Raw genomic sequence first — 13170 nt, 5'->3', positions numbered from 1 at the left:
AAAAGAGGACCTATTTCCAGCAAAAAAGAGCAGTTGCCAGAGCAGTTTAGTACTCCAGCCAGAAACAACTGGTCACACCCTCTACCAGGGTGTGAGGAATGTTTTCCCTTGACCAACGCTGGCCATATCTTTATCCTGGGTTCTCTAGGAGATGAAAGGAAAAATCTAAGGATAGAGAGAGGAAAAGAGAAATGTTGAGAAGGGAAGAGGACAAAGGACATTCCGGAGTATTGAGCAGATCATTACAAAAGTGAATTGCCTGGAACACCGTTTACTTCCATTCCTTGCCCACCTCTCCCCACCCTGCCCAATCACCTTGTGTGACAGTTATGTTCCAACCGTCTTCACACACAAGACATATCGTCATCTTCGTGATATTCAGAGGAGAGCCCAGGACTCCTGGATGTAGCATTGTTATCAGCACCTAGATGAGAAAGCAGACCAGAATTTCAGGTGCTCTGAGAGGATTGCTTATGATTCCAGAACGCCCCAGCAATGGAAGCTAAGGAGCCACAGAAATAGCCCACATGATCCCAGCTGATCCAAGTGTTCAGTCCTCTTATAAAGTCAGAAGGATTTCATATAGTTCAAAGTAAGAAGTTAGAATCTGCTTTGGGGTATAGCTAGAGAGACCAGTTTAAAGAAACTAGTGAGGTAAAAATTTTCCCCTAGTAATCTCAATTCTGCTATGAATTCACTGTTGTTCACAGCCATTAGGTCTGCTTTTCCTATCTCAGGAAAAAAAAAAAAAAAACATTGGTATTTCTCCCATCATTTTTACTACCAAAAGTCCATTTGAGCTTGGGACATCTCCTGTCCTTGATGACAGTGAACAGATAAAGTGTTAACATAGTTCCTAATGGTGGTTTCATTTTAAGTTTAGTAGGTGGCACTGACACCATCCAGCTTACTGTCAAGCTGACCCATCTTCCTTGGAAGTTATTTTTGACCTAAGTGTAGAATATTTTATAATATGTCATTAACATGAATACAGGAAGTTAGCCAGGCTGCCCTCTTGGAGCAATTTTCTGTTGGCATAGCTACAGCATTCACTCTTCTTCACCACATGGGCTTTATTATTTGGGTTTGGCAGCTTTTGGTTCAAAATGCTTGCTTATAGAGGAAATTCATTGTTTAAAGGAAGGAAATGTGTGCTTTGTGACAACTCAAGACCTTATGAAGAAACATACCAACATTTATTCTGACAAGTTATTTATGCTTACATTCTTGTCCATTTTCTTTCACCAAAGATTCACAGAGGTGCATTTTCAGAACAATATTTTCTTCTCAATTTCTATGATTGTACAGTTAAATCACATTAATTTACAACACAGCTTAAATTACACTTTTGGTCTGGATAAACATGATAAAAAATGACAGTGGTCAGTAGTTTAAACTCTGGGAGATTTTGTTTGTTTGTTTGTTTGTTTATATTTTTTAATGTTTATTTTAGAGAGAGAGAGAGAGAGGAGAGAATGAATGGGGGAGGGGCAGAGAGAGAAGGAGGCACAGAATCTGAAGCAGGCTCCAGGCTCCAAACTGTCAGCAAAGAGTCTGACACAGGGCTCAAACTCACGAACTAGGAGATCATGACCTCAGCCGAAGTGGGATGCTCAACTGACTGAGCCACCCAGGTGCCCCTAAACTCTGGGAGATTTTAAAAGAAATGAAGCTAATAAAATGGACCCCTTCTCATGAGTGAACTGATGTGAATAAAGTATGGTGCCACCACAAGAGAGCTTACCATTGAATGAGGAAGACGCCACGTACACAGCAAAGGACTCCTTATGACTTAGTACAGCATAAGACATGTCCTATGGGAAGACAACTAATTTTGACTGTTCTGCTAGCTTTCATAACAATGTCTATTTTCCTAGCCCCTAAAGTAACTGATTAGAAATTCTCACAGCAAGAGTCTTGACCTAATGTGGCTTCCTCTACATTTGGGGAATCACAGTACCTCTGGTTTGGAAAATTGTTTGGCCTCTGTGAAATATTGGTGGGAAAACCCGTTTTTGTTTGTTTGTTTGTTTGTTTGTTTGTTTGTTTTAGCCCATTCTTTCCCCTCCCCAAGTTTGTTTGTGTATATATGTATGTATATGTATGTAAGTAATCTCTATACCCTATGTGGGGCTCAAACTCACAACCCTGAGATCAAGAGTCGTATGCTCTTCTGACTTAGCCAGCCAGGCAACCCTAGCCCATTCTTGAATGCCTTTAATGATAGACGAATCATCCCTCGTTCCATATTTAAATATCCCCTAATCTAATCTCTGTTCGATTTTTGTTCCCTGAGACTGAGCCAAAATTTGTCTTCCTGTAACTTCCACCTGCTTTTTAAATTTTGCTTTTTGGGATCATGGGGCTGGAGTCGGGAGGTGGAAATCAAGCTCCACTTCCACATGACAGTCTTTATTATTTGAAGTCTTCTCTTACCCATTTGCTTCAATTGTTCCTCGTGTCTCAAATTTCAAGTCTTCTCACTAGCCTGAGCACTCTTCTCAGATTAAAAGCAGGAACTAGTTTTTTCTATACCTCTGGCCTGAGTTCACAGCTCTACTGTAGATGCTGTTCAGCAGACAGGAACAGTTCTTATGTGGTTCTTATAGTAACGCAGGCTGCACTGCAGAGTTTGGTTTGCATTGCCGTATTACATTGCTGAAACATTTTGAGCTTACCATCCAATAAACATTCCAAATATTCTTCTATATGCTGTAGCTTAGTAATCTCTATTTTGTCATACTGATAGACACAGAAAATTTTCCCTATTAATTTCTCTCTTCTTAGATTTTTACAGGTTTTAAATTGCCATGACTTCTGTCATTCATCACATGCATGCTAAACACATATTTAATATTAGCACCCTGCATATTTTTATCTAGATTCATCGATAATATATTCAACAGGTTCCTTTCTCCAGATACCTTCCTTCAAGTTGACACTCTTGCATTAGAAAGCAGCTCTTGGACAATATCATTAACTCAGGTCTACTGAATTGTCTTCTTTGAGTAGACATGCGCTTTTAGTAGAATGTAGTCCATTCTAGAATCTGGCCCAAGATTGACCTTTCACTCACTGATGTACAGTTAATAGCAATGACTTTTGCCTTGTTGGCATTTTCCTGTCTCCTGTCTTCAAGCACAAATCCACATTTCTCATAAAATTTTTGAAATCTACTTTCCCAGAAGCCTCTGCTACACATCTGATTATGTCTACCCTCTACTCTTTAGCTAGCATAAACGCCAAAAAAGGATATAAACAGTTTTTTCTAAGGCATACGTTACTTTCAACTTCACTAAACAATTATTCCTTCATATTTTGAAATATGTTTTTGTCTGGATAAGAAGTGTTAGTAACTATACTTATTGTACTATGGATTTCTCCGAAGAAAGGAGGACTATCCATTAGTAATTACTCAAAAATTAGGAATGTTCATATTTTCTAGAAAGGAAATGCCATCAGTATTAAATATGTGTGAATGCATATATGTGACTCTATAAACAGACACCCAAGAGATCACATGTGGAGTTAATATGAACAGAGTATAATTGGAAACCACTAGTATTTTTCTTCTTGGCCACTCTTTCCTCTCTTTTGTTCTGTAGGGATGTTATCTACTGCGCAAACTCAGCATCAGCCACTCAGGGATCTTGGCAGAGCTTCCTGGAGCAGGAGAGAGCCTGGACTGGGAAGTACCAAGGCTGAGAGAGTGAATGGATCTCCGACCTCCCCCTTAGGGAAAAGAGGCATCACCCGAAAGTATAAAGACCCAAGTAGGCACCTCAAAAAAGTAAAAAAAGAAATACTATACAATCAAGTAATTCCACTACTATTCACCCAAAGAAAATAAAAACACTCATATGAGAAGATAATATGTACCCCATGCTTACTGCAACATTATATACAACAGCCAACATGTGGAAGCAACCTAAATTTCCATTGATAAATGAGTGAATAAAGATGTGGTATATATCTATATTTATATATTTATACATACATAGAATATTACTCAGCCATAAAAAAGAATGAGATCTTACTATCTGCAACAACATGGATGAACCTGGAGGGTATTATGCTAAGTGAAATAAGTCAGACACAGAAAGACAGATACCGTATGATTTCACTTATATGTGGAGTCTAAAAAACAAAACAAATGAACAAACAAAAAAACAGAAATAGACTCATAAAGGAGAAGGATGGGAGTATCCCCCCCCAAAACTAATATTCTCTAACATCTGATTTTTATACTACTAGGAGCATTATTCTAATATTTGGCCATGTATAAAATTCATCTTTCAATGGTCACTTTAATCATTCTCAACTTCAAGACTCTCTCTATATCTAAAACATTTAAGGCAGCTGCCTGCTATTCCCCCATCCCATACTTTCATAGAAGACAATTATTTGATTTTCATTTTTTTATTGTGATATTCCCTTGGTCTGATAGCCTCATGGCAACTCTTTTCATCTTAACCTTGCTGCCTACTTTCTGTTGCCTTAGTTAACGTATCATTATGATAACTGACAGGTCAACTCTTATATTGGGAGAAGCACTCCAATTGTTTACTAAGCAGATAGGTTCTCTAAATATGTGTTGTATCTGGACAGTTACTGCAGGTTTTAAAGTGCCTTCCATTTTTCAACTCTTTCAAGACCTTGCCTATAGTCTCCTACTGATTTTCCTCATTGCCTTATTACTTCTCTGTGGGCATTCCCCAGATAAATAAATTTACCTTTGTAGCCTTCATTATTCTCCCTTAAAAAAAAAATCAAGGATTTAGGGGCGCCTGGGTGGCTCAGTTGGTTGAGCAACCGACTTCAGCTCAGGTCATGATCTCTCCATTTGTGGGTTTGAGCCCCGCATCAGGCTCTGTGCTGACAGCTCAGAGTCTGGAGCCTGCTTTGGATTCTGTGTCTCCTTCTCTCTCTGACCCTTCCTGGCCCACACTCTGTCTCTCTCAAAAATAAATAAATGTTAAAAAAAATGTTAAAAAATCAAGGATTTACATGATCTCACAGCTCTTACATTCTGTATTTCTAGAGCTGATTTATATTCAAAAAATTTCTTCTCAATATATACATTAAAATTTTTCTTTCAAAAAATGTAGAATTCTCAAAACTTTCTAGGAAAATGTACAGATTTCTAACCTTTGATGCTATGTTTCTCCTAAAAATGAAAAAAAAAAAAAAAAAGGAACTATTAACAATGTAAAAGAAACTATCCAAAGTCCATCCAAACAAATAGCCAAGAGATTTGCTACCTAAAACAACCTTTGGCACAATCTACTATCATTTGTCAAGAAATCCAATCTACATAGTATAAAGGAAACGTTCAGATGATTTTACACAGAATCATTCATCTTTTCATAGACCCAGCAGCTTGCTGTGATCACTCATCCTGGAAGATGTTTTCATAGACATTTAGTAAACTGTTTCTCAGGATTAACTTCTGAGTAACTTCATTGTCACTTGTTTTCACTAATTATTTGGCAGCCAGTGCTCCATCTGGGAATGTGCACTTTGAAATTGAGCAAAAGGTGCAATTAAGTAGAGACTAATTTGGAAGCAATGAAAATTGAGGTAAAAGTAAAACTACTCTGATGAGGGTGAGGAAGATAATTCAATGGGGAAAGGAGAGGTTTTTTTCTATAAATAGTGCTGGGACAACTGGATATCCATATGTACAAAAATTAAGTTGTATCCCTGACTCACACTATATCCAAAAATTAATTCAAAATGGATGAAATGTAAGAGCTGAGACTATAAAACTCTTAGAAGAAACACTGGTTTAAATATTTGTGACCTTAGATTTGGCACTGGTTTATTTATTTAATCCTTTTTAGTTCATTGATTTATTTTGAAAGAGAGGGAGAGAGTGTGCGTGAGCAGGGGAGGAGCAAAGAGAGAGAGAGGGAGAGAGAGAATCCCAAGCAGGCTCCTTGCTGTCAGCACGAAGCCTGACGCAGGCTCAATCCCACACACTGAAATCATGACCTGAGCTGAAATCAAGAGACAGATGCTTAACCAACTGAGCCACCCAGGAGCCCCTGTTTCTTTCCTTCTTTATTTACATTTACTCATTCATTCAGTCATGCTGTTGTTTGGGTTTATCTAGTGTATTTTCTTAATTGAGATATAACTGAGTTATTATATTAGTTTCAGGTGTACAGCATAATGGTTTGGCATATTTGTATTTATTGAGAAATGATCACCAGGAGTCTAGTTAAAATCTATCATCACACAGTAACAAATTCTCTTCCTTGTAATGAGAACTTTTAAGATCTACTCTCTTAGCAACTTTTAAATGTAACACTACAGTACTATTAACTATAGTCATAATGCTGTACATTACATGCCCATGACTTATTTATTTTGTAATTGGAAATTTGTATCTTTTGACCACCTTCACCCATTTCTCCAACCCTGGCATTGTTTTCTTTAGATATGATACCAAAATCACAAGTAACCAAAGAAAAGCTAGACAAATTGGATCTCATCAAAATTAAAAATGTCTGTGCTCCAAAGACACTACCAAGAAAGTGAAAACACAACCCATAAAATGAGAGAATATATTTATAAATCATATATCTGATAAGGGTGTCATATCTAGAATATATATTTTTTTTATTTTTTTAAGTTTATTTATTTATTTTGGGAGAGAGAGATGGAAGAGAGAGCACGAACAGGGGAGGGACAGAGAGAGAGAGGGAGAGAGAGAATCCCAAGCATGAGGCTCAAACTCACGAACCATGAGATCATGACCTGAGCTGAAACCAAGAGCTGGACCCTTAATTGACTGAGCCACCCAGGCACCCCTAGAATATATTTTTAAAAATTACAATTCAACAGTAAAAAGACAATACAATTAAAAAAAAACTTTTTTAATGTTTATTTATTTTTGAGAGACAGAGAGACAGCACGTGAGTGGGAGATAGGCAGAGAGAGGGAGACACAGAATCTGAAGCAGGCTCCAGGCTCTGAGCTGTCAGCACAGAGCCCGACGTGAGGCTCAAATTCACGAACCGTGAGATCACGACCTGAGCCGAAGTCGGAAGCTTAACCGACTGAGCCACCCAGGCGCCCTGACAATATAATTTTTTTAACAGATTTGACAGATTTTTCTGAGTCAGATTTCAACAGACATTTCTGTAAAGAAGATACACAAATGGCCAATATGCATACAAAAATGTGCTCGTGATTACTGGTCACCAAAGAAACGCAAATCAAACCATAACAGAATACTACTTCAAACTCACTGGGGTGGCTACGATTAAAAAAAAAAACAAAACAGATAATAACAAATGTTGCCAAGAATACAGAACTGTATCCCATACACAATTGTTGGGAATGTAAAACTGCAGCAACTTTGAAAAACAGTTTGGAATTTTCCCAAATGTTAAATATTAAATTGCCATACAACCTAGCAATTCCACATTTAGGTATATACCCAAGAGAAATGAAAACATGTCTGGACACAAAAACCTGTATATGAATGTTCACAAGAGCATTTTTTACAGGATTTTTGAAAAGTGGGAATGATCCAAATGTTCGCTAAAAGATGAATGGGTAAACAAAATTTGGTATAAGCATACAATGGAATATTATTAAGCCATAAAATAGAATGAGATTCTGATACCTGCTACACCTGATACCGGCTACTTGTTACAATTATAAACCTTGGTAACATTATGCTCAGTAAAAGAAGCCAGATATAAATGGCTGCTTATTCCACAATAACATATATATGAAATGCCCAGGATAGGCAAATCCATAGAAACAGAGAGCAGATTAGTGGTTGCCAAGGGTTGGGGAAAGGGGAAGGTGGGGAGTAATTACTAATGGGCATGTGGTTTCTTTTTTGGTTATGAAATTATGCTGAAATTAGACAGTGGTGATAACTATAATTTTGTGAATATATGAAAAAACACTGAATTGTACACTTTAAGAGTGAACACTGCAGCATGTGAGTCATATCTCCATTTAAGAAAAGATAAAACTACTCAAAATTGCATAATAAATGTGAAATTATTTGAAAAGTACAAAGCACTTTGTGAGCAGTCCTCAAACATTGTCTCAGATGCTCTATGCTCTTACTTAAACATTTTTTCATATGCCATTAGAAAATAAAGCTGAGAAAAACTTTACATATTTAGCAATTTGCTTAATACCAAAAATAATAACCCCATTATAGGCTAACACAAATAATATATTTTAAGAAACTTAAATATACTCCTCAAAAAAACTGTGAGAATAATGGTATTGTTTTACATTTTTGCAAATCTCTTTAGAGACTGGAAACAGTTGGACTCTGCATTCAATCTATTGCCATATCATGTAATGTTGCCTCTGGGAAACGCCACCAAATACTGATGAGAGAGTGAGAGAAAACAAAAGCAAATAATGTCTTTGTCTGATTATGAAAATAATCCCATAGAGTACCTAAGCCCCATTTTGAGAAGTGCTGAACTAAACAAATATCAATGAGGTAAACTATTGTTATTAGAAGTTTGCCTTCTATGGGAGGTGGGTAGTTAGAGGTGTCTATTCGATTTGATGTTGCTGAGAAGAAATCTTCAGACTCAGAGTAAGTAAGTGAATTAGAATTTTTAAATCCTAGAACATGGACTGCTCTGTGTTACAATAATCACAAACACAGGTATCATAAGGACTGGGGTAGCCAGGGTAGGGTAACCCTGTATTTTATTGCTCAGATCTGGACACTTTTGAGAATAAAAGGGATGCTATTAATAATTACTCTAAGGCTGTTCAAGGCAAATTGCATCATGTGGTCCCCTTAGCCATGCAGAAACTGAGAGTTAAAAGCCATCTAAAAATAAAGATTTGGGATCTTTGGAGAGTCTGGGGAGAGCGTTCTGATCAAAGGGAATGAATGATGTGGCAAAAGGAATGGAGATTGACCTGAGTAAATTAGTTCACGGTACAGAGGATTTAAAAAGTCCTGAGAGCTCACAGAATTTTAAGGTTAACTAAAAACTTTATTAAGAATTTTAAACACTTGAATTAATCTATTTTTGAGTGTCAAAAACTAGTTTGAGTGACAGGTTGTCTCTACTAGACAGAGATTTTACCTATGATCCTGATAGACTTGCTGATTCACAGGCCACAGAGCTTAATTCCATTAAGAACGTAAAATGCATTTGTGGTGAAAGTAACTGCAAAATGCATGCCTCCTCCATCACAGAGGACATTGGGTGGAAGCACTTTAATTAAGGTGAGTGTCCTTCCCTGCGTAACAAATAAAATAGCCCTTAAGCAGGGATTGCAAACTCAAACATCTTCGGGTATGAGTCCATCAAATATGAGAGGGAGGAGCAAGCAGGGAGCCTTGGTAAAATCAAAAGTAGGTGGCTCCCTAGAGAAGCCAGCCATCCTCAGACCCACTCAGTTGGCATGAGACGCCACAGGTCCCAGGCCATCAGCTTTTTCTGAATTAGGAAAAAAATAAAACAAAACAAACAAAACAAAACAAAACCAAAAAACAACCCTCAGTATTATAATCTTTTACATGAAATTTCTTGAGATTTAAATGTCAGCAACCGGGGCGCCTGGGTGGCGCAGTCGGTTAAGCGTCCGACTTCAGCCAGGTCACGATCTCGCGGTCCCTGAGTTTGAGCCCTGCGTCAGGCTCTGGGCTGATGGCTCGGAGCCTGGAGCCTGTTTCCGATTCTGTGTCTCCCTCTCTCTCTGCCCCTCCCCCGTTCATGCTCTGTCTCTCTCTGTCCCAAAAATAAATAAAAAACGTTGAAAAAAAAAATTAAAAAAAAAAAATAAATAAATGTCAGCAACCAATTCAGTTTGATACTAATAGAATTGAAGGTATGACTATAATCCTCTTGTAGTTCTTCCAGCTAAAACTCTGTCCTGTGACCCATAGGATAGATCTATACTTAGCCAGCCACATATCCTAGAGTGTGGATGACTCAGAGCACAAATCATCACCATCAACTAAGAAAAAACATCAAAGTCATGTCTAATTGAGGGGTCAATGTCATCCTTGTATCTCAAGAGAAGCACAGTTTATTGTATATCGTTGCTAAGCAATCTCTGGAACTTAAAATGAATCTACCATGAGTTATGCTTAGGAATGCACTAACAGATACATTTATTAATGCAGCAGTAATATGGGTTAAACATATGGAAGCCAAACTGAAATTGGACATTGGAGTCTTCTACTTCAAATCCCTTTATCTGAGATGAGCAATGGAGTTTTATGGATAAAAGCTGACTCAAGCCACAGTCACACTAAGATAATGCTTTTCTCACCTCTCCATTCCACTGTAATTTAACATTTCATCGTAATATAAGACACAAGTGGTCTGATAGTATATCAAATGTCCATTCTTTACTGATAAATAATATCCATTAAGATTCCATTAAACAAAATAACCTATTTTTTGTAGGGAAAAATTTGCAGTGCTGACTTTGCCCAACATTTGCCATTCTATTTCTATGCAATGAGCCAGGACCTAAAACACAATGTTCCCTTCCTGAGGGGCCGTATTTACTATGGCATCAGCAGGATTCTGCTACTTCAAGGAAACAGACAGCCAGCAAATTTGATTATAGATCGGGGTCAGTGCTTTGAAACTAGCCCCTGTGGGAGAATCTGAATGAGGTGATCTATGAAATCACCAGGCCACCAGCAGCTTTAGAAAGAGGAAACATCAGTGCCTACGTCACTCAGCCTAACAAAAAGAAAAAGGGGGGGGGGGGGAGAAAAAGGAGAAAACAAGTCGAAATCCCAGGTGTAGAATCATTTAACTTGACTGATGTTACACTGAAATCTTTGCAGAGGCCCAAATGAACTCTTTGGGAGCTCTCTTTAGAACTCTGCAAAAACACCACCATAGAAACTGGGAACCGAACAAGCCTGGTGATGGTGGTTTGCCGCAAGCCCCTCTGAACTGCACCCCATGAGCAGCCCAGCGAGGGCACCTGGCAGTGGGCCCTGGCACTTGTTAGCACTGCTTCTGCTAGAAGGACCCATGGCAGACAACTCATCAGCTCAAGGAAATAGGTGCTAACGGGACCAACTGCTTTGGCATAGGCAATGGCATTCTAATGGAAAGATAGAGGGCTCAAAGACAAATAAATGGTCAGCTCAATTGAAAACTTTTTAAAATGTGTTTTTAAAAAAATCTGTGTCTATTATTTGAATTTCTGTTGCTTTTATTTCATCTATTTTGCATTATTCCCTTTGTCATTTCTAATGCATTTTTTAGCTTTCTCCTTTCCTCTGGTGGCATTCCTTAGTTCATTTTATTTGTTGGTAAGACATGAACTGCCTTCTAACAAGGGATGACTACTGCAGTTCTCTCTGCACTTGCTGTTAGGGTGACTGCAATGCCTCTGAGGGCCACTGGAAGTCTGCAAGTGGCAGTGAGCCTTTACTTCTTTCCCTTTCACCAATCTTGAATTTTCCAGTGACCAAGTCAATCCCCTTCACCACAAAGTTCTGCAAAACGCTGAATTCCTACTTCAGTTCTGGTTCCTTCTCATCCAGCTTTTTGGTAGCTGCATTTCACCCAGACCTTCTCTCACTCTTCGTGTGTGGCTACTACGGTTGACTGTCTCTATCTCCACCAATAGCGCCCCTGCCCTTCGCATCATTCCAACACCTGAGGTCCTTCAGTCAGATCCCACACATCTTGCTTATAGGGCATACTTAGTAATAAAAACTTTATGTGCTCTACTCTTGATTTAAAAGAATCCTCCCCTTATTAGCTCTGCAGGTTGGGAGAGAGCTAGGATCAGGTTATACTTAAACTCCATAGGTTTTGCTAAGATTTGGGTCATTGGAAGATTTAAAGCTTAAAAGTAACTCAAGTAGATAAGCATTTAAGATTGCTAATTCTGGCCCCAGGTTTCAGGATGAATTAGAATACGGCCTTGTATTTTTTTTTTTTAAATTTTTTTTTTTCAATGTTTTTTATTTATTTTTGGGACAGAGAGAGACAGAGCATGAACGGGGGAGGGGCAGAGAGAGAGGGAGACACAGAATCAGAAACAGGCTCCAGGCTCCGAGCCATCAGCCCAGACCCTGATGCGGGGCTCGAACTCACGGACCGCGAGATCGTGACCTGGCTGAAGTCGGACGCTTAACCGACTGCGCCACCCAGGCGCCCCATGGCCTTGTATTTTTAAAATTGTAATTAGTTGGATTCTCTCATTATGTCTTCTAACAGCTGCTTGTTTTAATTTCTCTAGTTATTAACTTTCAGTGCCTTGTAATTTTTAAGATAACATTTTTTCTCTAATATGTTATCATACCTGTCAATCTGTCAATTTATATATGTATCTATGTTTTCATACATCATCCATCTATCCAACCATCTATCCACCCATACATCCATACATCCATACATCCAACCATCCCCTAAAACTAAATATTAAATCCCTCTTTCTGTGGAAACATTAGCTTTTAGTGAAAGAGTCGGTTGGGGGAAGACAAGAGCAAAGAAAGAGATAGAAGACCAAGAAAAAGAAAGGCCAACAATACATCTCTCACTAGAAAATGTGTAGTAGCAACATTCAAAGAATTTGTCAAAATTTTATGAAGCTTCTTTCATTTACCAGGTGTTTTTGGTCAGTGCCGGGGATATGAAGATTAAGAAGACATGGTCACTGTTCCCCAGAAGATTACAGCATAGAAAAGAGTTACAGACTGTGTGAATAAAGGCAAGAAAGTATCTTAGAGACTCTGAAAAAAAAAAAAAGCCTCTTTAGGGGACAGTTTAAACACAAATTAGGGAGCGGTTCAATATATTGGGGGATAGGAAAAGGGGACAGAAATGCTTAGTATGAAAGAGATAACTGAACAGTCTTGTTAACTGTGTAAATGCTTCCCAGAGAACATCCAGAGGAAGGACTTTGCAGAAAGGAACAAAGATGTCAGGTGCCCTCAGTAGCAGAGGTGGGGGTGGTGATGGGGGAAGCCCTTGGCTGGAGTAGGTGGGATGTGAGTGGGGTACTAAAAGAGGTGAAGCTGGATGAATTAAAACGACGAGGTAAGTTCATTACCTATTCATCCACGATGTATAAAGTTAATATCAAGCATTAGGGATTGTGCTAGTTGAAGAACTATAGTTGAAGAACTATAAATACCATTTAGTTCTTGCCTTTGAGAGCCATACAGCCAGGGTAGGTAAG

General features: G+C 38.4%; 1 protein-coding gene across 1 annotated transcript in view; it reads right to left on the bottom strand.

Annotated features, from left to right (window-relative positions):
- Nucleotides 1-325: 325 nt before the first annotated feature.
- Nucleotides 326-13170, bottom strand: part of IQUB (IQ motif and ubiquitin domain containing) — a 236829-nt gene continuing 223984 nt past the window's right edge. Inside the window, exon 14 of the transcript XR_009260278.1 lies at nt 326-424. The gene's annotated coding sequence lies outside the window, so the exon portion shown is untranslated. The remainder of the gene's footprint in view (nt 425-13170) is intronic.

The sequence above is a fragment of the Neofelis nebulosa genome, chromosome 4 (genome assembly GCF_028018385.1).
Source record: "Neofelis nebulosa isolate mNeoNeb1 chromosome 4, mNeoNeb1.pri, whole genome shotgun sequence".
Lineage (NCBI taxonomy): Eukaryota > Metazoa > Chordata > Mammalia > Carnivora > Felidae > Neofelis > Neofelis nebulosa.
This window is presented reverse-complemented; position numbering and strand designations above follow the sequence as displayed.